We start from the raw sequence: 23,911 nt of genomic DNA, 5'->3' as shown, positions 1-23,911 counted from the left end.
AAGGCTCTCCCCACTGTCGAAAGAGACCTTGCGCCACGTCCGAGTTCAGACGCCATTCGTGATCCATCATGCACCGGCGGCTGAGTTCGTCCGCCCTGGCATTCAGAGAACCTGCCAGGTGTTGAACCACCAGAGTCACGCCCTGATGTTCCAGCCACTGCCAGAGGCGCAGAGCCTCCTGGCAAAGGGTCCACGACCCCACACCGCCCTGTTTGTTGCAGTACCACATGGCGGTGGTGTTGTCGGTGAACACTTGCACCACGCTCCCCCTGACAGAGGGGAGGAATGCCTTCAGTGCAAGACGAATCGCCCGCAGCTCCAGAAGGTTGATGTGGAGCCGGGACTCCGCCGGAGACCAGAGGCCTCTGATCTCCGCCTCTCCCATGTGGCCTCCCCAGCCCAGGAGGGACGCGTCCGTCACAACTACGTGCTCCGGCTGGGGTAGAGAGAGGGGTCTGCCACTGACCCAGTCGCGGTCCGTGAGTCACCACTGCAGTTGCTTCGCAGTGCCCTCCGAGATCAGGACATGATCGGACAGGTTGCCCTGATGCTGGGCCCACTGAAACTTCAGGTCCCACTGCAGAGCCCGCATCCGCCACCTGGCGTGACGCACCAGAAGGATGCAGGAGGCCATCAGCCCCAGAAGCCGCAGCGTCAACCTGACCGAGACCCGGGATAACGGCCCGAAGATAGGAATCAGAGCCTGAATATCCCGAACCCGCTGCTCGGGTGGGTAAACCCGAAACTGCGCCGAGTCGAGAACCGCTCCGATGAAGAGGAGATTCTGAGAGGGACACAGGTGTGACTTCGGCACATTGATGGAGAACCCCAGCAAGTGCAGGAGGTCGGCCGTAGTCTGGAGGTGGCTGACGACTGTCTGGGGCGAGCCCGCCTTCAACAACCAGTCGTCGAGGTAGGGGAAGACTGATACCCCTTGCCTGCGCAGATGGGCTGCGACCACCGCCATCACCTTCGTGAACACCCGTGGGGCGCTGGTAAGGCCGAAGGGGAGCACGGTAAACTGAAAGTGCTCTAGGCCTACCGTGAACCGCAGGTAACGCCGGTGGGCCGGCAGGACGGGGATGTGGAAATAGGCGTCCTGCAAGTCCAACGCTACCATCCAGTCTCCTGGGTCCAGGGCAGCCAGGACCTGAGCCAAAGTGAGCATCTTGAACTTCTCCGTCCGGAGGAAGCCGTTGACGTTCCGTAGGTCCAAGATAGGGCGTAGGCCCCCTTTGCCCTTCTTGGGTACCAGAAAGTAGTGGGAATAACAGCCACGTCCTACTTCTGGCCCAGGAACGCGCTCGATGGCCCTCTTGGCCAAGAGGGCCGAAACCTCCTCTTGCAGAAGTTGCAAGTGATCCCCCGACACACGGTGGTATTGAGGTGGCATGGATGGAGGGGAAGACTCGAAGGGGAGGGAGAAACCCCTTCGGACAATTTGCAGCACCCACCTGTCCGAAGTGACCGTATGCCAGTGGGAGAGGTGATGGCGAACCCTGCCTCCCACAGGCGTCACATGGGCCTGAAAGCTCGGACTAGGAAGGTTTTGAGGCGGGGGCTGCTGAGGGAGGTGTGGACTGGCCTCGCCGCTGGCCCCGACCACCGCCACGGCGGTTCCCACGGCCGCCACCGCGTTGCTGAACATTCTGCGGCGCGTGGCTGACGGTCCGTGGTGGGGCGCCCCTTCCGTGGCCACGAAAGGAGCGAAAGGCACCCGATTGCTGGCGTGGGGCCGCAAGGCCCAAGGACTTGGCCGTGGCCCTGGAGTCCTTAAAACGTTCCAGCGCATGGTCTGCCTTGTCGCCGAAGAGGCGACGGCCATCAAACGGCATGTCCAGGAGAGTGGCCTGGACATCGGCCGAGAAATTGGCGGACCTCAACCAGGCGTGGCGTCGAACCGCCACCGTCGTTGCCATCGCCCTGCCCAGTGAGTCCGTGGTATCCAGCCCACACCGGATGGAAAAGCGTGCCGCATCTCGGCCGTCCACAAGGGTTTGGCTGAGTTTAGCCCTGACCTCCTCAGAGCATTGTGGCAGCACCTCCGCAACCGTGTCCCACAGAGTGTGGGTGTAGCGGCCCAAGAGACAGTTGGTGTTCACTGACCGGAGCCCTAGGCTCACAGACGAGAAGACCTTCTTCCCGAACTGCTCAAATCTCTTGGATTCCCTGTCGGGCGGGGCCGACGGGAATGCGGACTGGGAGTTGGAGGCCTGGATGACCAGGCTCTCGGGGGTGGGGTGGGTGGACAAAAAGGAAGGGTTGCCCGGTGCCGGGCGGTAGCGTCTGGCCACGTTCCTATCCACAGGGGGACCTGTATCGGGCTTGGACCAAGTGCCCAGCAGAACGTCACACAAGGCCTCATTGAACGGCAGAAGGGGCTCCGTGGAGCCGGACTGCTGTTTGAGTACCTCAGTGAGGAGATTAGTCCTCACGGCCGCGACGGGGAGCTCAAGGTTTAGGGCCTTAGCTGCCTTCGTCAACACTACACTGTAAGCAGAACCCGCCTCCGAAGCCACAGTCGGGGGCGACGTAAATCCAGTGTCTGGCGATGTGTCAATACCACTGGCCTCCCCAAGCTCATATGTCCAGTCCTGATGAGACTGGCAATCACGTGCCAGAGGGTCCTCGGACCCCTCCCACTGCTCCTCGTCACCCGGCTCCTGGAGACCAGGATTAACAGCCAGGGCCTCCTCGTGGAGATAGAATTCTCCGAAGGCCGACGGAATCGGCGCCCAGCGGCGCCCCTCCGACGCCTGAGGCGGACCGTAGGAAGCATTGGGGTCGGCAACCACTACGGCTGCCGGGGACGACACCTGAAGGGACGTCGCCGGTGAGGTCGTAGGGTCGACCGGCGAGTTCCCGGATCCGGAGCCGGATCCAGCGAGGTCGCGCGGCGCCGGGACCGAAGTCGCCAGCGGCGCCGGGGCCGAAGCACCCGACGTCGTCGGGGCCGAAGCGCCCGACCCGGAAGGACCTCCAGACGGAGCCGATCGGCCCGAAGGCGCCACGGGAACCGACTGAGGAGGGAGGGCCCTCATGGCCATGAGGTACCTCTCGACCTCCTCCTGCGACGCGCCGTGCCCAGGGACCCGAAGGTGTGGGGCAGGCGGCGACGCTTGCGACTCCCGCGGAGCCGCGTGGGCGGTGTCGCCCGAATCCCCGGTCGCATCGTGCGAGCGACGGGGCGGGTCGGAGGACCGATGGTGTCGCTCCGACCTCTCATGCCTCTTACCTGAGGACTTGGAACCAGACGATCGGTGACCACTCCCGGAACGTCGATGACTCCGACCTCGCGACCTGTCCCTCGACCTCCCGTGGGACCGGGACCGGGACCTGGAGCGGCGCGGGGCCGACTGCCTCAGCTCGAGACGCTTGCGGGACCGCTCCCGCCTAGCCTTCGACGTCAGGGCCCGGCAGTCGTCACAGGTTCGATCGTCGTGGTCGAGGCCTAAGCACTTCAGGCACCGGCGATGGGGGTCTGTGACCGACATGAGTCGGCCGCACTTCGAGCAAGGCTTGAACCCGGGCATCCCTGGCACCGATAGTCGAGAATCGACTAAGTAGAGGATCAAAAAGATCAAAAAAGTTTTCAGTCAAAAGGTGACTGGGGGTAGAGCTTCTTCCGGATCTGCGCTAGCTGGCGCGGAAAAAAGAAGAACTGACGTCAGCGCGCATGGGCGCCGTCTATATACTCCGATGACGTCATCCCGGCGCTCACGACGCCGACGACGGACGCGGAGCCGCAGACGACGCCTACCAGCGCGCAGGGGTATTGCTACGCAAAAATTTCCGGATCCAGTCTGACGCCTGGGGATATTCTAAGGTAAGGAATCTATCACTAACGTGTCTCTTTCAGATGGGCGGGGCTTCTATGCGAGTTCACATGCCTCTTGTTTATAAAGGGTCAGAGCGAGGCTGATCAGAGCAGCAGATAAGGAGAAAGCAGCCTCCTGGTCACAAGAAGAACACGGGGATTGCGCTAGAGAAACTCGTGGATGCAAAGACCTCCATCAAGTACTCTGTACCTTTGCCACCGCGCCAATAGGCGCAGAGGTCCCTCGAGTGAGCTGTCTATCACAGTGGGGGAAAGGCCGGGAAGATGTAGCATACCCTAGTGTGTATGGTGCGGGGCCAAACGGGCGGGGGTTTTATGATAGTTCACATGCGTCTTGTTTGTAAAGGGTCAGAGGCCGATAAGAGCAGCAGATGAGGAGAAAGGAGCCTCCTTGTTACAGGAAGAATACGGGGATTGCGCTCGAGAAACTCGCGGATGCAAAGACCTCCATCAAGGATTACAGCTAATTGTAGACAGTAGATCTGGGGAGAAAGCAAACCTGCATAGCCTCGACCATGCTCACTAGTTTTTTGGGCTCATTATAATGCGTTACTGAATTTTAGCTTCAACTCGGGCACCTGCTTTATTTATATCTGTAAGTGCTTCCTGTTGAGGTTTAATTTTTGTGACAGGAGCATCGTGTCAGAATAAATCCTGCCTGCATATTTATCCACGAAGATGCCACCGTGTTGTGCCATACCTCTACTCAACTGAAGTACTTTCCACTGGCTAATCAGTAAGGGCTACCTCGTTGGGTAAATGAATGTATGTGAAGAAAAATAAAATCCGCCCGCGAGCGGATTTGCAGATTTTTTGGCAATTTTGCGAGATTCGCGGATCGCAAAATTGCCGAAAATTTACAAATTCCGCGAGCGGAATGGATTTTCGGCCCATTTTTAGATATCATCCAACATATCAGGTCCCTGGAGGGGGAAAAGTCTGCAGCAAACTCCCGATCTCCAACTCCTTGATTGACTGAAACCCCGCATTTGCACCTGACTACAAGTGCTGCCTTTGGAAAATGTCCCTGACCTCATTGGGATTGATGTTCACTCTCCGGGCTTGTCTGTACCCCAGCTCCCTACCTGCAGCATCGATGGAGCTGGACCTCCCACCTAGACGATCTCGCAAGCAGCTGACGGCCTACCCCTAGCTGTTCTTGAGAGAGTGACATCTCTGGGATCACCCGATCCCTGTGGTCTAGGCTGACCCGTGATTGGAACAGAACACTGTGGCCCGGTTGGCCAATGTTGGTTATTTATTGTTTGTCTCTTCCCATCTCTGCTCGTCTCTTTCTCTGTTCCCACTTTCTTTCTTCCCCTGGCCGTGGCGGGTGGAAAACCCCCTTTCGATGGTGCACTTCCTTAGACAGGAGTGACGAGCCCCTGCACCTCCCCCCCCCCCCCCTTGCCCCAGCTTGCTCTCTACGGTGGCATGATGGACTAATTCTGGTCTGGAAACATCTATGACTATCCCCTGCCCTCTGAAGATTGTATCCCTTAATGTTAAGGGACTTAACTCTCCCAACAAACGGCAACAAACATGGCGCTACCTCGTACAACACAATCCAGACATTATACTTCTCCAAGAAACTCACCTTTTAAAAGCAGATATCCCTCGCATGGCTCACCCTAAATACCCCCTCCAATTCTGGGCTAAGGCTCCCTCTAAAACGGCTGGAGTGGCAAACCTTTGCAGAGCTGGCATCAGGCAGGGGGAATCCAGGGTCTTCCGTAGCTCGGATGGCCGCTTCAGCAGGGCTGGGGTATGGATTGGACAATGCCGCTTCACACTGTGTAATGTGTATACGCCCAACCAGATGCAGGACTCCTATCTCCAGATGACCTTGCGGGAACATGTGCCACAGGACGCTCCCTCGATGATCTTAGGGGGGGGGCCTTTAATCTGGCGTGGGACCCTAAGATAGACCGTAGCGAAGCCTCCTCGCACGGGACGGGGGCCATGTCCTCGGCCCTCAGGAGACAAATAGCGGACCTTGGTTTGCTGGACTTCTGGCGTTACTACTTTCCTGAGACGCACAATTTTTCATACTATTCGCAAGTCCATCGTTCGTACTCGTGCATTGACTATATTTTTATCTCCCACGCTCTGATTAGAGACAAGCTTTCAGCCTCCATGTCTGAGAGAGCACTGTTAGCGTTAAAACAACGACATTTTGAGGAGGGGACAACGTGGGCAGATTGCTGGCAAAACACCTGCGAGCTCATGCCGCGAAGGCCCACATAGCTAACATCCAGCTCCCTGATGGAGAGAGGGTCACCACGGAAAGGGCCAAGCGTGAGACCTTCCGGGCCTATTACTCAGCCCTCTACATGGCAGATAAGCCATCGCAGAACCAGATCAACGTTATGCTAGACTAATGTCCCTGGACCCCACTTCACCCCCATCACGCCAAACAGCTGGAGGAACCCCTCAAGGCGGAGGAGCTGATGGGAAGTCACCAGGCCCGGATGGCCTTCCATTGACCTTCTATCGCCTGTTCCTAACACAACTCCAATGCTATTTCCTGCGGCTATTCAACTCTTTCTCCGACACAGAGGGGTCATTGCCCTCATGGGCATGGCAGAAATAGCCTTATTCCCAAACCGGGGAAGGATCCCACGCTATGTGCATCCTTCCATTCCATAGCCCTTCCGAACACAGATCTTAAATTATATACCAAAATACTGGCCAAGCACCTGGATCCCAACATGCCAGGCCTTATAGAACCGGACCAGATCGGCTTCATCCGGAATCGACAAGGTGCGGACAACGTATGTAGAATTGCACATCTTGTGGGGAAGGCGCAGCACTGGAACATACCAGCTTGCCTTTTATCACTAGACGCGGAGAAGGCGTTTGACAGGGTTGACTGGTCCTTCCTCCGGGCAGTGCTGCAGAAAATCGTATTGGGCTGGAACATGATAGCTAGGATCATGGCCCCTTATCTCTCCCTACTGGCCCGGCTGTGGGTCAATGGGCAGCTCATGGACCTTATCTCTATTCACTTGGGCACGTGACAGGGCTGCCCCTTGTCCCCTCTGTTGTTTGCCCTCGTGGTAGAACCTCTGGCCGTGACGATTAGGCAAGCTGCGGACATACATGGCCTCTACCTCGGGGTTGGCACAACAAAGTGGCGCTCTTTGCTGACGACCTCATCCTCACACTGTCGACGCGAGTGGAGTAAAAGAAGTAATCTCTACCTGGCGAAAATAGAGAATCCTCACTGGGCGGACCTGTGACCCTTTGTGCCTGTGTTCCATCGACCCCCTCCCGCCGCCGCATCAGATAATCTCGCGGCCGCCGAGTGGAGGGGGGCATTGCAGGACTACACTTCCCAGCACCCATAGCGGAGGGAACAGACGGGGGAACAGCGCGCCAGCCGGCGCTTAAAAGACGCGTCACCCCGGTGGAGCGGGTGACGCGAGTGGAGTAAAAGAAGTAACCTGTGACCCTTTGTGCCTGTGTTCCATCGACCCCTTCCCGCCGCCGCATCGGATAATCTCGAGGGGGGCATTGCAGGACTACACTTCCCAGCGCCCATAGTGGAGGGAACAGACGGGGGAACAGCGCGCCAGCCGGCGCTTAAAAGACGCGTCACCCCCGCGTCGCAGGAGCGCGCGGGAACGCCCGGGGCTAAGCCAGGGCAAAGGGCGGGCCCTCTGTGGCCCTCAGGGGACAGAAGGTGACGGGACGGGCCACCCCCTTTACATCGCCATCACCTTGGGACACAGCATAAGGTGACAGTGTTTCATTTGTTCTTATCATTGCGTGTGCAGCCTATTATAGCTGTTAAGCTTAGCCCTTTATAAGTGCCCAGTACCTTATTTGACCTCCCGGATATTTCTTTCATGATGACTAAAGTAAGAAAGACTCCTGTGGCTACAAGATCGTCGACTAGAAATAAGACTGTTCCATCTACACCTTTACCGTGCTTAACAGCCATTGACTTAATGTTGCAAAAGACTATAGGTGTAGTTGCAGATGCTATACAAAATACGGAGAGGCGTCTTTCAATGACCCCAAATATGTGCTTTCCTAATCTTTCATTGCATACTACTGCCAATAACAATACTGTGGATTCCTCTATTAATTTGGAGGAATCACTTTTGTTGCAATCCTTTACAGGGTTACCTAGTGGCCAAAGTAGTAGGAAAAATGCAACATTAGCCTCACCTATACCATTGAATAGTATAGAAGGAAGTCCTTTGTTTATTTCCAACTCCGGAGACAATCTGTGCCTGTTTCAACCAGGAATTATGTCATTAAACTCCCCAGGGGACGTACTTGCTGAAAGCTTACCTCTTGTAAGTATAACAGCAGCAGACAAACTACCTTCCCCAAAAAAGACTAAACGGCGATATGGGAAAAAAACTAAATCTATAGTGAGGAAAACATACAGACCACTAGGTAATCATAAGCCCTCAGCAAAGGTTGTCTGGTTAAACTTTAGACTGGCTAAACCAATTACCAGAACACCCAATTTGATTACAACGTCTTCTAACCAGGGCGTATTATTGCCCAATGACTTACAGCCAGAGTACACTAAAACTTACACAGACCAGACAAGTCAGACGGAAAGGGCAAGTACGTCAGATAAATTATATTTGACAGAACTGGAACATCTAATCAGTTCTCTATTGCAGCCTATAAGTGAATGAATCATTAGTATAGAGCAAACCTTAGTGACGTTTGAAAAATACCCAAAAAAGGATACCACGAGCATGTTAAAAATTCTTACTGCACCCACACCGAAGGATAGCCTTTTTTCGGCCGATGGCAACCATAAGCAAACTAACACCAAAAAGACACGAGCTAAGAAAAACACCCAAAGTGATAGCTCTAATTCGTCATCTATTCCCTCTTTGGGTGTTATAGATCAAAATATTCCAAACTCGTCCATATGCGTAAATATCGAAACGGCAGTAGCACCGACTCTGCCATCTATCTCAGATGGACCCACAACTGGTAGCGATGAGAGTGAATGGGCCGCGGAAGGTTTACCCCCTGTTTCACTTGATGATCAGGCTGAGCCTCAAAGGCCAACACCAACACAAAATACAGCCCTAAACACACGACCAGTGCAAACACCCAAGCTGACACAACCAAAAAAACCCATTCACATTAATCTCCCTCCTCAATCCCACTTATACACTATAGTAATGATTGGTGTACCGCAATTAGAAGTAGGCAAGGTAGAGAGCTATGGGGATTTGAAAAATAAAGTGAGTCACTGGTTAACCGCCCATAGACCGATACCTCCCCACATTAGTGGTAAAATAACAAATGTTAGGAGGGTCGACTGGGTGGGTCACAGATTTAAATCCACTGAGGGTGACTGTATTGTTGTGAACTTTAAGGATAACCGTGTGGCAAGGCACATTACTAGCTGGAAGGGTGGCCCGATTAGTAGTTTGATCCGTACCATGGATCTAAGCTATTTTTATCCCTCAAGTGATCACAGTTTAAATAAAGTGTACCCACATCCTATTCTAGAGCAGGAGAAAATATATGACAATTTTAATCCATATCACAATAGAGTAACTCCAAGGAACCACGGTCACTACACTGCAGGAGATCAAAGACAGTATAGGAGAGATATACCCTGGGAGACTAGACAGGTCAATCACCCAGTATCTTATCAAGAGAGATGGGAGACCTCACACGGGTTGTATCACCACTGCGACCATTCTCAATCAACATACCCTAACACCTATTACAATGTACCTACCTCAAACAGGTTTGATGTTTTCTATGACCAGAGTGGTTTGGAGGGGGTCGACTGACTACATGCTGCCCCAGCCATTCCAATGTATACTGGTCATATGCAAAGTAATCCTGTACATAGGGAAATTAGGGCCATGCAAGCAGTAATTGTTCCCTCTCCAATTGTTGAATCCGATAACAACAGTCGGGTAGAGCCAGATGTAGATCCTTAATGGATAGTCCTGTATTACATGAGCACATTAGTATAATGCATGATTTGCCCGAGGCTTTTAATCTCCTTTCAATCCATATAGAACCAAACCCTTCTACAATGGAAACCCCGGGAGACATACATGTAGAACAACTTAACCGGCTATTAGAACCTATAACCACAGAATTCGTCATTGTAATAGAGCCTGGTGATGTTTGTAACGTGAGCTTAGTCTCCTGGAATATAGCGGGATTGGCTGATAAAATATGTGATCCTACCTGGTTGGCATTTGCTAAGAAATACGCAGTTATATGCCTTCAAGAGACATGGATGGAAGACAGTAATGCCTTTATCGAGGGTTACCAAAGCTTCCTTAGGCCAGCAGCTCCCTCAACTAGCGGAAGAGCAAAGGGGGGCCTGGCTATCTTCATTAATTTGGCACTTTCTTGCCAAATAAGTAATTGGTATCATGCAAATCGGAACATTCAAGTGCTTGAATTGAAGAGGGGTAAACATGACATGACCTTAATTAATTTTTATAATGCCATAAACAGTCAAGGGGAATGCAATATACTGCTTCTGAATGAGATGCTGAGAGAGGGCGCAGGTACACTGTCATGTAACTTACTGATCGCAGGTGATTTTAATGTACACCCATGTGGTAATCCATGAGTCACCCGTATGGGTTCCCTGGGGTGTAACAGTGTGAATGGTTTTCATTTTGATCACTCCAGGCGTGGAACTTGTCTTAATGAATTGTTGAATGAAAATAATCTAAGTGTAGCCATGTCCATGGTGCCTGAGTCTAAGGTGTTTGATGCCCCCACATTTAAAGGCTCAGGCCAGGGGTCTTTTATAGATCACATACTATTATCTGTTGACCTTGCTAATCAGGCCTCCAGATTCACTATTCAAACGAATATTCATAGTGATCATAATCCTTTAACCATTAGATTGGGTGGGAGAGTATTTGAACAGCGAATGAACTGTGAAGGCCGGGGAACTTTAAAATGTATAAATGGCAAACGTCGATTGAAATGGTCTATGGTAAATCATGAAAACCTGTACACTGAAATCAATAAGTCATGTGGGGAGGAACTTGCGGCCTGTGTGTTGCCATCAACATCGCCAGAGCAAACTTTAGCTATTTTCGATGCTGTGGTGTTATCAGTAGGATCTATGTTAAAAGTTCCAGTGAAGGGACAAGCTAGAAATAATCCTAAATGGTTCGATCACACTTGTTCTAAGGCAAGCAGAGACCTGAGAAAGATGCTAAAAAATAAACCCAGAGATCCAGGCCAAATCAAACGTCTGCGCCTGATTTACAAGAAATCACTTGCTAAACGGAAAAAAGAAATTAAGGCTCGTACCTGGGAGTCTCTGCTTGATCCATCTATCCTGGGCAATAGCAGTAAATTCTGGAAAATTATCAATAAACCTCTGTTTGATAATCCCAGTGGCACTGCATTAGGTACTAATATCCCAGAGGAGGACTGGGTCATTCACTTTAGCAACAGGCAGAAAATGACTTTTTAACTCCTATGGAGAATTTTTTGTGCTTTTCAATTAATGAAGTAGAAAAGGGCATTCAAGGGTTAACTAGTAACAAGGCTCCAGGCCCGGATGGCTTGCCTCTTTACCTTTTTAAATCTTGCATCTCATTATGGGCCCCTGTCCTTACTGCTGTAGTAAATGCTGCTGCGGCATCTGGATGCCCAAAGTCGTGGGGGTTATCGACAATAGTGCCCGTGCTTAAAAAGGGCGATCGAAGTAGCCCACTATGCTACAGGCCAATATCTTTAATTAATTCTGTAGCCAAAGTGGTTGGGGGTGTAATCCTAAACAGGTTAACTGCATGGGCAAATGAGAACAATGTTATATCCCCAATGCAATATGGTATTCAGACCTGGTCATTCGACAGTTACCCAGTGTCTGAACCTATATCTCATTATAGGTAAATACACCTTGGCCCGGCAGGGAACTGTCCACATGGCTTTTATGGACTTATCGTCCGCATTTGATTGTGTGGACAGAGGCAAATTATGGGACACCATGTTAAAGATGGGCGTAGAGCAGAATTTAATTAATTTTCTGGCTGACCTGCATTCCGATACAAAAGCTAATGTTCGATATACTCAAGACCTGAAAGTGACGGGGAATATCAGAATTAACCGGGGTGTTCGACAGGGGTGTATCCTGGCTCCATTCCTCTTTAACTTGTATATCAACGAGTTGGAGGAATACTTGCTAAAAACTGGAGCGGATTACCCACATGTAGGCCGAAAAGGCGTTCCAGTTCTGCTCTACGCGAACAATGCTGTCCTTATTTCCAGGACAGCAATCGGCCTCCAGACACTTTTAAACTCCTTCTTTGATTTCATGGAGTCTCGAGGCCTAAGTATTAACAACTCCAAGTCCTGTGTTATGAAGACAGGCCTAGGGTCACGAAAATCTAATTTCTTTAACATAAATGGGGGAAAAATTCCAACCACTAAAATCTTTTCATACCTCGGGGTCCTTCTTGATCACCAATTATCTTGGGGCCCTGCTGTCCTTAAGAAGAAGGGCGAGGTAACCCGTGTTAACCCGGCCATACTTGGCTTTGCGAGAAAAATGGGCAATAGCCCGGTGGCTGCCTTGCTTAAATTATATCAGGCTAAGAACGTTGCCGTTGCCTGTTATGGAAGTGGGCTTTGGGGCTATAGCCAGATGCGGGACTTGGAGGTTGTAGAAAATAACTTTTTGAAGAAGTTACTGAGGCTGCCAAGGGGAACCGGAAACTTCTCAGTACATGAGGAGCTAGGTGTGCCCTACTTAAGTGACAGAATAGCAGCTAACCCCCTATTGTGTTGGATGAACTGTTGGTTAAATAATGATATACCTCTTACCCATGATATACTAAAAGAAGCTTTAACATGGGATGGTAGGTTTAAGGTCCCGTGGCTGAAGTATGTTAATGATCGCCTCACTGATATAGGACGGCCTGATCTGTTTTTAACCCCAAACTCTATTACCAAACCAGATGTCACTTTCGTGAAAAACACATTCATGACAATCAGGTATTTTGCCCGGGAGGAGGTTGAGCTACAGAAAGACAGTGTTAGGAAACATGTTTTACTTAAAACCTGTCTACAAATGGGACCATATTTATCATGGCCTATGACTGGCTATGAACGTTACCTTTTAACAAGGTTCCGTTTTGACCTGTTTCATCTCTTATTGGCGGTACCGAGTGGGGCCCATCGAGGTCAAGTGTTGCCAGCTTGCGGCTGCGACGGAAAGTCTCCTCAAGACCTGGCACACTTTTTATTTATTTGTCCTTATTACACAGTACCCCGGAGGCTATATCTAAAACCATGCCTCAAAGAACTGAAATTTGCACAGATTAAACCAGCACTTTACTACCTTCAACTTTTGAAATGTGACAGCACCTTATTTGTATGCAGTTTTCTGAAATTAGCAATTACTTTCAGGAAAAGTATGGAGGGATAATTATGCTGCTGCTACTGTTAGGTATTTTTAACTTTTTTATCTTGCTGTAATTATTTATATTCTTAAAATGTTTATTCTGCCTGTTACTCCTGTTTTATATCGATTATGTAAATTTTTGTCTTACAAATGAAATGGATGCTTCGTTTTTAACTGTATGTTTATGAATTGTGCTTTTATGATTGTAAGGTTAACAATCGAATAAAGTTATTTGAACTACAGTCTGACCCTGTGCCTCATGGGAACAGTCCAGCCCGAACTGCCAAGCCATGTCCTCCCTGGACCGGAAACAAGCTTCCAAGGACCGGTTTCTGGCATTCCAGCCGTCTTCAGCCCGGCTTGCTTGAATCCAGTGGCAAAGTGAGCAAGGGACTCACGTCTGAGCATACCCTGCCACACTTATGGCGGCCAAAAGTGGTACAAAAGGGGGTGCTGATGGACGGAGCATCTGAATCAACAAACACTCACACCCAGTCAAAAGATCTGGGTTTAATCCATCACCGTTCTTTAGCCCACTCTGCCACCCCAGTTCAGACATGGCTATATGCAAATCAGTCTGACCCTGTGCCTCATGGGAACAGTCCAGCCCGAACTGCCAAGCCATGTCTTCCCTGGACCGGAAACAAGCTTCCAAGGACCGGTTTCTGGCATTCCAGCCGTCTTCAGCCCGGCTTGCTTGAATCCAGTGGCAAAGTGAGCAAGGAACTCACGTCTGAGCATACCCTGCCACACTTATGGCGGCCAAAAGCGGTACAAAAGGGGGTGGTGATGGACGGAGCATCTGAATCAATCAAACACTCACACCCAGTCAAAAGATCTGGGTTTAATCCATCACCGTTCTTTAGCCCACTCTGCCACCACAGTTCAGACATGGCTATATGCAAATCAGTCTGACCCTGTGCCTCATGGGAACAGTCCAGCCCAAACTGCCAAGCCATGTCTTCCCTGGACCGGAAACAAGCTTCCAAGGACCGGTTTCTGGCATTCCAGCCGTCTTCAGCCCGCCTTGCTTGAATCCAGTGGCAAAGTGAGCAAGGGACTCACGTCTGAGCATACCCAGCCACACTTATGGCGGCCAAAAGCGGTACAAAAGGGGGTGGTGATGGACGGAGCATCTGAATCAATCAAACACTCACACCCAGTCAAAAGATCTGGGTTTAATCCATCACCGTTCTTTAGCCCACTCTGCCACCCCAGTTCAGACATGGCTATATGCAAATCAGTCTGACCCTGTGCCTAATGGGAACAGTCCAGCCCGAACTGCCAAGCCATGTCTTCCCTGGACCGGAAACAAGCTTCCAAGGACCGGTTTCTGGCATTCCAGCCGTCTTCAGCCCGGCTTGCTTGAATCCAGTGGCAAAGTGAGCAAGGGACTCACGTCTGAGCATACCCTGCCACACTTATGGCGGCCAAAAGAGCGGGCCCCAGGTCTTAAAATTAACCATGGGAAGTCTTGGGCCCTGAATCTTACAATTCCTGAAGAGAAGATACCGGCCCTGCAGGCACTTGCCCCCTATCAGTGGGCCACTAACTACATTCGATATTTAGGGCTTCAACTGACTCCTTCTCTCGAAACATGAACCCAATCAAATTGACGGGAGTGCAGGAAGAATGTTTTGGAGGATCTGAGGGGTTGGAAATCCCTGACCATTTCCTGGCTGGGCCGCCTCAACGCTATATAAATGTAGATTCTCCCCAAAATACTGTATTTGTTTCAATGCCTCCCAACCTCCATCCTGCAACATCAGATCCAGAGCCTTCAGCGGGATCTCACAAGTTTCATATGGGGTGGGCGTAGACCACGATTCTCCCGCAAAGTGTTCATGCTCCCGCGGGACTAGCGTGCCCCAACCTTCTGGAATACTATTGGGCCTCCCACCTTCACGTCGTTTCGGAATGGACAACAACTGAGAGTGAAAAGATCTGATTCCATATGGTCAGGGCGGTAACCGGATGAACCATCTGAGACCTTTCCTGGCTCCATCGGACCGCGCGCTCTTGCAGCGCTTATATTGCTGTGCCCTCAAAGACTGTGCTGGATATAAGGGACAAAGTGGCCATACACAAGGGTCTCACGACCTTCCCCTTCCCCCACACTCCCATTACAGGTAACCCCCTATTTCCTCCGGCCCGTAACCCGCAGGCTTTTTCAAAATAGCTGATAGGTGGATGCAGAACGATCTGCGATCTGTACGAAGGGGGACGCCATTGGTTGTCCTCGCCCGAGATGCAGCAGGCGGGCACTCGTCCATTCACCCCCTTTGAGCGATTGGCCCGCTCATTTGATGAGTCAAAGGGCCTTATCTCCCGGACGTACCATATCCTACAGCACCCCCCCCCCCGCTAGTAACCATTCACCCACATCAGCGCCAATGGCAATAGACGTCCCCCACTGAAATCAAGCCTGCACAGTGGAGTTGCCTATGGTGAGACATACCAAAGGTCTATCCTAGTATATCGCAAGGAGAAACTGCATATAAGATCATGACACAGTGGTATTACACGCCTTCTTGATTTCACAAGATGTTCCCCACATCCTTCCCATTGTGCTGAAGATGTTCGAATGCTTCTGGGGACTTCATTCACATTTGGTGGGCATGTCCTCTACTGACCATGTTCTGAAAGGAAGTTCTTAGTCATATTAAGGAGGTTCTGGGCTTCCCCCTGCCTGAGTCCACAGCCACGATCTTTTTAGGCCTTAAGCCTGACAACTTAAAATCCCTTATCCGTAGTGACTGGCACGTAGCTCTTCATATGCTCGGAGCCGCTAAGCAACTCATTGGAAGAAAACTGAGACCCCCCAATTGCTGCCTGGTTTATGCACCTATGGCACGTAGTGACTATGAAACTTTTCACAGCGCGATTGCAGTCCTGAGGCACCCACTTCACCACAATCTGGAATTTATTAGTTACATATCTCTGTAAAGTAGAGCATGCACGTCTCCTACCCCCGAAACTCCGGGCCTTATGCCTATTTGAGGAAGCTGTATTCCTGACTGACCCCAACAGACTACTCACATAGCCATAATGGCTCTGCTCATAGTCCCACATGACACGTGTACCGACTCCCGGCCCGACTAGTATACAACACTGGCTCCCCTTGCTCTCCCCCGCTCGCCCGAAAACTTCCCAACATCGTCGCTTCAACATAGCTCCCCTGATTCAGGGACCCTTCTCACTCTTAATCTTTTTACACTCCTATAGTCACCTGTTTGTCTGCTCTTCACTACCTCCTTTCCGTAGGCCTCTTACCTACTCTTTCTGTCCCTCTCTTTGTTATGATATTGTATTTGTTCATTAAGGGTCTTGAACCTCACCCACAATGGTATTTTACTACTAAGTTTTGAGTATCACGCTGCCGGCCAAACAAGGGTTGTAGGCGACATGCTGTGTTTAAGCTGTTCAGTTAAGCCTTCCCGACATCCCTTGAGGCTCTTTGGAGCAGATATGCAAAGTGGGAAAAGCTGTGCATCGTGCCTTTCGTAGTGTTTTGTACAGGAAGGATATCCTTCCTGTACAAAACCGATGCTGCACTCATGCACACACCCTAGCACTGCGGCGCGTAAGGTGTGTGCATGGAGCACGGCAGCTGATATCAGCGCCGGGGCAAGGGAAAGGGGAGGAAAGAGCCATATCTCTGAAGATATGGCGCTCTCCTGCTCCCTCCTTGTCGCGCAACGTGGCGCAGCCTCACAGGGGGCTGCGCTGCGTTGAGCGACTTTTTGGAAAATCTATCCCTCAATCACATTTGAGTCTAAACTTGGACTGTACCCTTCATAGGTGGGAGCATGACTCTCACACTTGGTTCAATGGCACTGTTCATCAAGATAAAGACTAGCACCAAGACTTTCAACTGCTGCAACCAGGACTGGGGACCAAGCTCTTCCAGTATCACATCTGGGTGAGGGGGCATCACCCAAGAAACCAAGAACACTTGCCCTGTGCCTCGAGCACGAGCCTTCTGCCTGCCTGCCAAGACTAGAGTACCCAGTGAGGTGGAGAAGAGAGCCTGGAGGGAGCCGAACCCAGCGGGGATCCTGGTGATCGGATCCCAGTGAACCGAGTGTAAGTTGTTTGGCTCTGCCAGGCTGGAGTTGCGAGAGAGCTGTTCTCTCTCTGGTGGCAATAGATAATTAACCCTTGTCGAGGCAACCATGAAGTTGCAGGACATCGGCCAGTGCAGCTGATGGCCGCCCATGTCTGTGACCCCATGTGCCAGGAGGGGAGGCGACTGGGACTGTTGGGGGCCGCTGTTCGTTGCCAGTGAGACTGCTGGGGTCATCACCAATTGTGAATGAGACTGTCGAGGGTTGTTGCCCATGTGACCTCCGTTTGCCAGGAGGAGCGCTCTTGGGCAGTCGGGACAGTCACCCAGTGCATCTGACCTCATTGGGGCTTTCACCCATCCCTGTGCCCTCTGTATGCCAGGACGGGGTCACTAGGACCATTGGAGCCATTGATTGTATTGGAGGAGATCATGTGATAAGCAGAGGGACTCAGAATGAAGGTCAGAAGCCATCCAGCAGCATCGCCGATACTCCACTCTTACCAGCAGGGACCATAGAAGCTGCTTCACCCGGAAGCCGTTGCTTCTAGTGACCGCATCAACACACCACCCGCGGAGGACGCAGGTTGAGCTGCTGGTCACCCGGGCAAGGGAAGATGTGCCCGGCTCATAAATTATTAAGATGGCCCTGGCTGAGTAAGACTGGAGCAGGGCAGCAAGCCCTTTTGAGATTTGCACAAGATCAGAGGATTAATGCCCGAAGAGCTGAACTTTCAAGGCCAAAGCTAGACTTTGATGAACATCGCTAGTGAGGCAGCACCTGTGGGGTCACCTACGTAGATATGCCAGGGAAACTGTGGATTGGCTAGAGGAAGAAAGAAGGAGAGGACCCACGGGGGAGCCAGGGGCACTACCCAGACCAATGGTACGATGCTAGTGCAGGCAACACCTGTGGGTTCACCCACATAGGTCTGCCAGGGAAACTGTGGTTAGGCCGGAGGAAGAAATGAGGGAGAGGACCCACGGGGGACTGCTCAGACCATCGTACGGCGCTAGCATTGAAAGACTTACGGCGTCATTTGACAAAGAGCCTCCCTACTCATGGGGAGGCTCGCAGTCCTGACGGAGTCTCCACACTCATGGCGGAGGCCCCGCAGTCCTGATGAAGTCTCTGCACTCGTGTCTGAGGTCCGCAGTCCTAACGGAGTCTTTGCACTCGTGGAGGTGGTGCAACAGTCCTGATGGAGTCTCAGCACTCGTGGCTAAGGCCCACAGTCCAGACGGAGTCTCCACACTTGTGTCTGAGGCCTGTAGTCCTGACGAGTCTCCGCACTCATGGCTGAGGCCCGCAGTCCTGACGGAGTCTCCGCACTCATGGCTGAGGCCCGCAGTCCAGACGGAGTCTCCACACTTGTGTCTGAGGCCTGTAGTCCTGACGGAGTCTCCGCACTCATGGCTGAGGCCCGCAGTCCTGACGGAGTCTCCACACTCATGGCGGAGGCCCCGCAGTCCTGATGAAGTCTCTGCACTCGTGTCTGAGGTCCGCAGTCCTGATGGAGTCTCTGCACTCGTGGCTGAAGCCCCGCAGTCCTGACAGAGTCTCTACACTCGTGGCGGAGGCCCCGCAGTCCTGACGGAGTCTCTGAACTCGTGGCTGGGGCCCGCAGTCCTGACGGAGTCTCCACACTCATGGCGGAGGCCCCGCAGTCCTGATGGAGTCTCTGCACTCGTGGCTGGGGCCCGCAGTCCTGACGGAGTCTCTGCACTCATGTCTGAAGCCCCGCAGTCCAGACATAACTGAGCGGAAAGGTAATAGTGTTCGAAATTAGGCACTGCAAGCCCTCCCTGTCCTGTTGGCAAATATAGTTTCCTCATATAGACTCTATGTCTCAATGTCCCCCAGATAAAATCACTAATTGTCTTTTCCCATTTACAGAAAAAAGAGGGGAAAATAAAAATAGGTAGGGTATTAAAGTAATAGAGGAGGAGCGGGAGGATCACCATCTTTGTGAGGGCAATTCTACCAGAGACAGCTAATGGGAGGGTCCTCCAGAAGCTCATTTGTGACTGGATGGCAGGGGTGGCTCTAACGACATTTCCCTCGAATAGGTCTAATTTGTTCCGGTACATACGTACCCGTAGGTATCTGAATACATCAGTACCCTATGGCACAAGATCCTCTCCAAAGGAGTATCCCGGGTTTGAGTCGTTGACGTGCAACCCTGATACTATGGTAAATAAAATGCTGTGGAGATCTTTTACATACAGCAGCAAGTCATCGGCGTATAGAGAGATTGTGTGCGTGTCGTCCCACAGGGAGATACCCATGTTGACATGTGAACAGTTATACGCTGCCAGCGGCTCAACTGCTAGAAAAAAGAGGAGGGGGATAACGGGCTGCCTTGTCTTGTCCCTCAACCCACTGAGATGTAAGGTCCCGTCCTAACACGGACCTTCGGGTGTTTGTAAAGTAGCCTGACCATGTTAAGGAACTAAGGTGCTATGGCAAATCTAGGTAAGGTCGCAAAGAGATAATTCCACTCAAGGGAATCAAAAGTTCTCTCGAGGTCCAGCACCAAGCATCCCGACCGATGCCAATTCGTGGTGTGGGGGGGGAAGTAGCCCATCACCCTAAAATAACGGCAAATATTGAGAGGGGTGTTACGGGCCGGACAAATCAGTTTTGGTCGGGGTGCACCATGGTGGGGACAGACAGTGCTAGCCGGTTAGCAAGGATCTTCGATAACATTTTATAGTCCGTGTTTAAGATCGCTAGCGGTCTATATGATCTAGGGGGCATTGTATCATTGCCCGGCTTCAATAAGGAGACCACATTAGCCATGCACAGGGGGGGCAGCAGAGTCACACAGTTTATTGCAGTGGTGTGTAGGGCGTGCAGTCGGGCACTAGGGTTCCCGCATATGTCTTAAACAATTCAGTTGGGAGCCCGTCTGGCCCCTGTGTTTTCCCAGACGCTAGCGACGATAGTACTTTTCGGACTTCATCCACAGTTAAGGGGGAGTCCAATGCTAGGTGCTGGTCAAGTGATAGTGTAGGCAATTAGACAGCATTCAAAAACACCCCTATGTGCTGATCGTCCCCTCGGGAGCCAGGTGCGTACAGCCTGGAATAGTGCTTCGTCATTACTGTGTGTATGCCTCTCTCTGTGTATCTCATTTGCCTAGCTGATCCACTAACAACTGTATGGGACGTTGTGGGTGTTCCTGCCAGATTAAATATGCAAGTAGTTTACCTGTTTTTCTGCTGCTGAATTGAGTGCGATCTGAGTGAGCAAGATAGTTGTGACAGCACAACTGTTCCAGAAGTTTTGCTCGTTTAGCTTGGATGTTGTCTACTAGGACTGGTAATGGCTAACGATTCCTAGCAGAGGAGTTGCAGCTCGATAGTGGATAGGGATGCGTCTAGTTACTTTCAAATGTTCCATGTGAGGCTCAAACAGTATCCTCTGGTCGCGGCCTTAAAGGCCTCCCATTCGGTCAAGGGTGAGTTAGTGGAGCTGGCATTGTACTTAAAATATTCAAGTATTGCAGTCTCCAGCGAGATACGAAACGCCTGCTCCTCCAGTGCTTCTGTATGTTAAAGAAATATGCTTTCTGGAATTTTGGAGAGACGTTATCATATTTTTGTAATGTTTGTTGCATAATGTACATACCAGACAATATGAGGACTAGGGTCGTGAAAAGGCTGTTAGAGCCAAGCAATACACTTGCCTCTGACCACCCTGTTGAGCCTCACACCTATTACACTTCACAGTCAATATCTAGACTGCTATGTGTCTCCTTTGATCCAAATGGTACAAATTTGACTATTACTCTGTGTTCTACAGAGAGGCCAAAGATTGCATGAGCATGTTATCTGAACACCTTAATGACCAGCGAGGCACTAGGAGAAACTCACACTGCTTTCAGACACAATTTCAGGGTTCTCAATCTTGCCCCATCACAATCCCCAACCACGCCCTGAACTCACACAAACACTTTGAGGAAATTCAGATTGCATTATGTGCTGTACACGATTCATAAGCGGACTTAAAAAATAAGTTACTGAAACATCTGGTAAAATAAAATACTCCTAGGAAGCACGGTTGGATATACCATGCAACACAAAGTAAAAAAAGTTAAAAATTGCTGACCTGTATTACTTTTACAGTTCTTCTACATATTCTAGAGAAAAACTGCTTTTACCTGCAACATTAAGGGCAACAACATATTAGTTGGTGTGAACCCACTAATATTGTCAATGGAACTACCCTACATAAATGCCTGGTCTCAGCATTACATCACTGTAGGCTGCTTGAAACCTGAGAGGCAAGTGTCATGCAAAACGCGTTCTGATGCCAAAAGCGACTAAGTGTCCAATTAATTTTAGCCCCCCCTGCATCAGTCACACAGGACTGCTGTACTCCTCCCTCGGTCCACCTGCCCTATCCCTTTAGCACAAGGCCCATCACACAGTGCTCAATTTCCGTCCTCCTACATCTAAATTATTTACATAAAAACACCCAAGAGCTGTCCCCAGCTAGTATCTGCAAAATACGTTAGTTCCTGCACAAAATGCCCCCGAGTGCCCTCACACTTCTCTGAGACTTCTTATGGAGCTTGAGTGCCATCCTGCACCTTCAAGTCGCTTATTTTACAAAGACTCCTTTTGAGCATGTTCAGTGTACGCGCTCCACAAGAGAACCTGGGTGCTCTTAATAGGAAGGGTGTGCGTGCAGATGCGCACCCTAAAGGGAACATAGCTTACAAGTAATAAATAAGAAGGTTTAGGGCTTGATTTAGATCTTGGAGGAATCTATGCTGCCGCCGCCTTTTCAGCGGTCTTCCTGCCGACTTGGCTGTCCACCCACCCGATTTAGATGTTGACTGGTCACTGAAGGGAGTCACGCCGCACTTGCCAGGAATCTTCTATTGTGTCGACGGAAGCACAGCCAGAAGTGTCTGGCGGAGAAACTCTAGGCAAAAGTCCTGCCGTGCTGATAACAATGTGCCTTCCCACCAAGGCAACTGCGGTGGGAAGACCTGCAAACTCTAGTTGGCAGAATCGAAGGAAAAGAGGTGAAAGCGTACCTTTTTTCCTGTTTACCTCTTCCGTTTCCATCATGTACCCCACGTCGAGGTCTCTCCTTTGCTTGTCCGAGTCCAGCAAGACATCAAATGACTTCATTGTCGCTGAGATTTTAGGTAAGCTACTTGTACCAATGTCCTATGTTCCGTGTGTTGACGATCGCTGTAGGCTTGTGTGGCATGCAACATGTAACACAAAGGGACAGAACACATTGCCTACATAGCATTGCATGCAAACATGACATGTATATTTACGTATACATAAGTTGCAGTTACCTGTCTCCACGCCCTCATGATCCTCCATGCCTGTCTCATGAATGTTAGATCGATGAGGAAGCATTTTAATGATATAACTAACTTGATTACCGATAATCAGATAGATCTCCTATTCATCACGGAGACCTGGCTTGATACATTCTGTAATCCGACTGTCGCTTGGCAACCCCGCCGGGCTATAAATTTCATCGCCTGGATCACCAAGTTGGTAGAGGCGGGGGTTCGGCCATCCTATACAGGGACTGCTTGTCGCTGCAGAGTGAATTCTCCTCCTTGTGGGGGGGGTTGCGAGGCGCTTGACTTTTGTCATCAATTATCCCCGCATTTCACTTTAGGGGCTCCTTATTATATCGACCTCCGGGGCCAGCTAAGGCGGTTCTGGAATCTTGTGGGGACGCTTTGGCAGATAGATCACTTCGCTTTACGAACTACTTGCTCTTGGGAGATTTCAATCTGCATCTAGATGTTACAGACTCAGCGGAATTGGTCGCTTTGCTTGACACTCTTCAGATGGCCCAGTTCTCCCAATGGGTGGCTCATCCGACCCATCAAGGAGGGCATATTCTTGATCCCATCTGCACCAATTTTCCTATATCTACGGTGAAACCCCACCAGGTTGCTTGGTCGGACCATTTCCCTATATTTTTCTCATGGAAGGCGCAACGCCCGTTACGGGCAGCCAGTCACCATCGTCCCCCTACTGCTAGGAAACTGGACACGGGGCAACTTAGCAGCTGTCTAGCTGCAGGGCGGCCTCTCCTTCTGGGTAGCCTGGAAGAGAATGTGGCTGTTGGACAGGCCACATGAAGGGCCGCTCTCCCCCGGCCCAACCAGGCCTGAGTCCAGTCCCGCAAGTACCACACACCACCATTGCACGTCCTCCGTCCCCTCAGGGACCCCTGCCCTCGAGCATGTCGACCTCGTGGGCCCGATCCACTGCCGGCCCACGCGCCCAGCCTGGGGCGCCATCTTGGACACTCCACCACGAGGCCGCCTGGCCCCCGATCGACCTCAACCCTGGGCCTGGCCAGGCCTCAGACATCCCGGCACCACCATCCACCCAGGAGGTGAGCGGACTACTTGGCAGGTTAATGGGAGAAAGAGGTGTCGATGGCTCTCCCCCACCAAGTGCCGCTCGCCCATCGCCTCCCCGGGCGCTGGCTCCACCCCCCTGCTGGGTGTCTGGACTCCCTCATCCCGGACCTCCCGACCTCCAAGTGCGAGGGTCCGGACATCAAAGCACGCCAGCCCTATAACTGGGGCAGCTCCAGAGCAGGAAGGCAGTTGTATCTTGGAGT

This window comes from Lissotriton vulgaris, unplaced genomic scaffold, assembly GCF_964263255.1.
Source record: "Lissotriton vulgaris unplaced genomic scaffold, aLisVul1.2 SCAFFOLD_520, whole genome shotgun sequence".
Taxonomy (NCBI): Eukaryota; Metazoa; Chordata; class Amphibia; order Caudata; family Salamandridae; genus Lissotriton; species Lissotriton vulgaris.
This window is presented reverse-complemented; position numbering follows the sequence as displayed.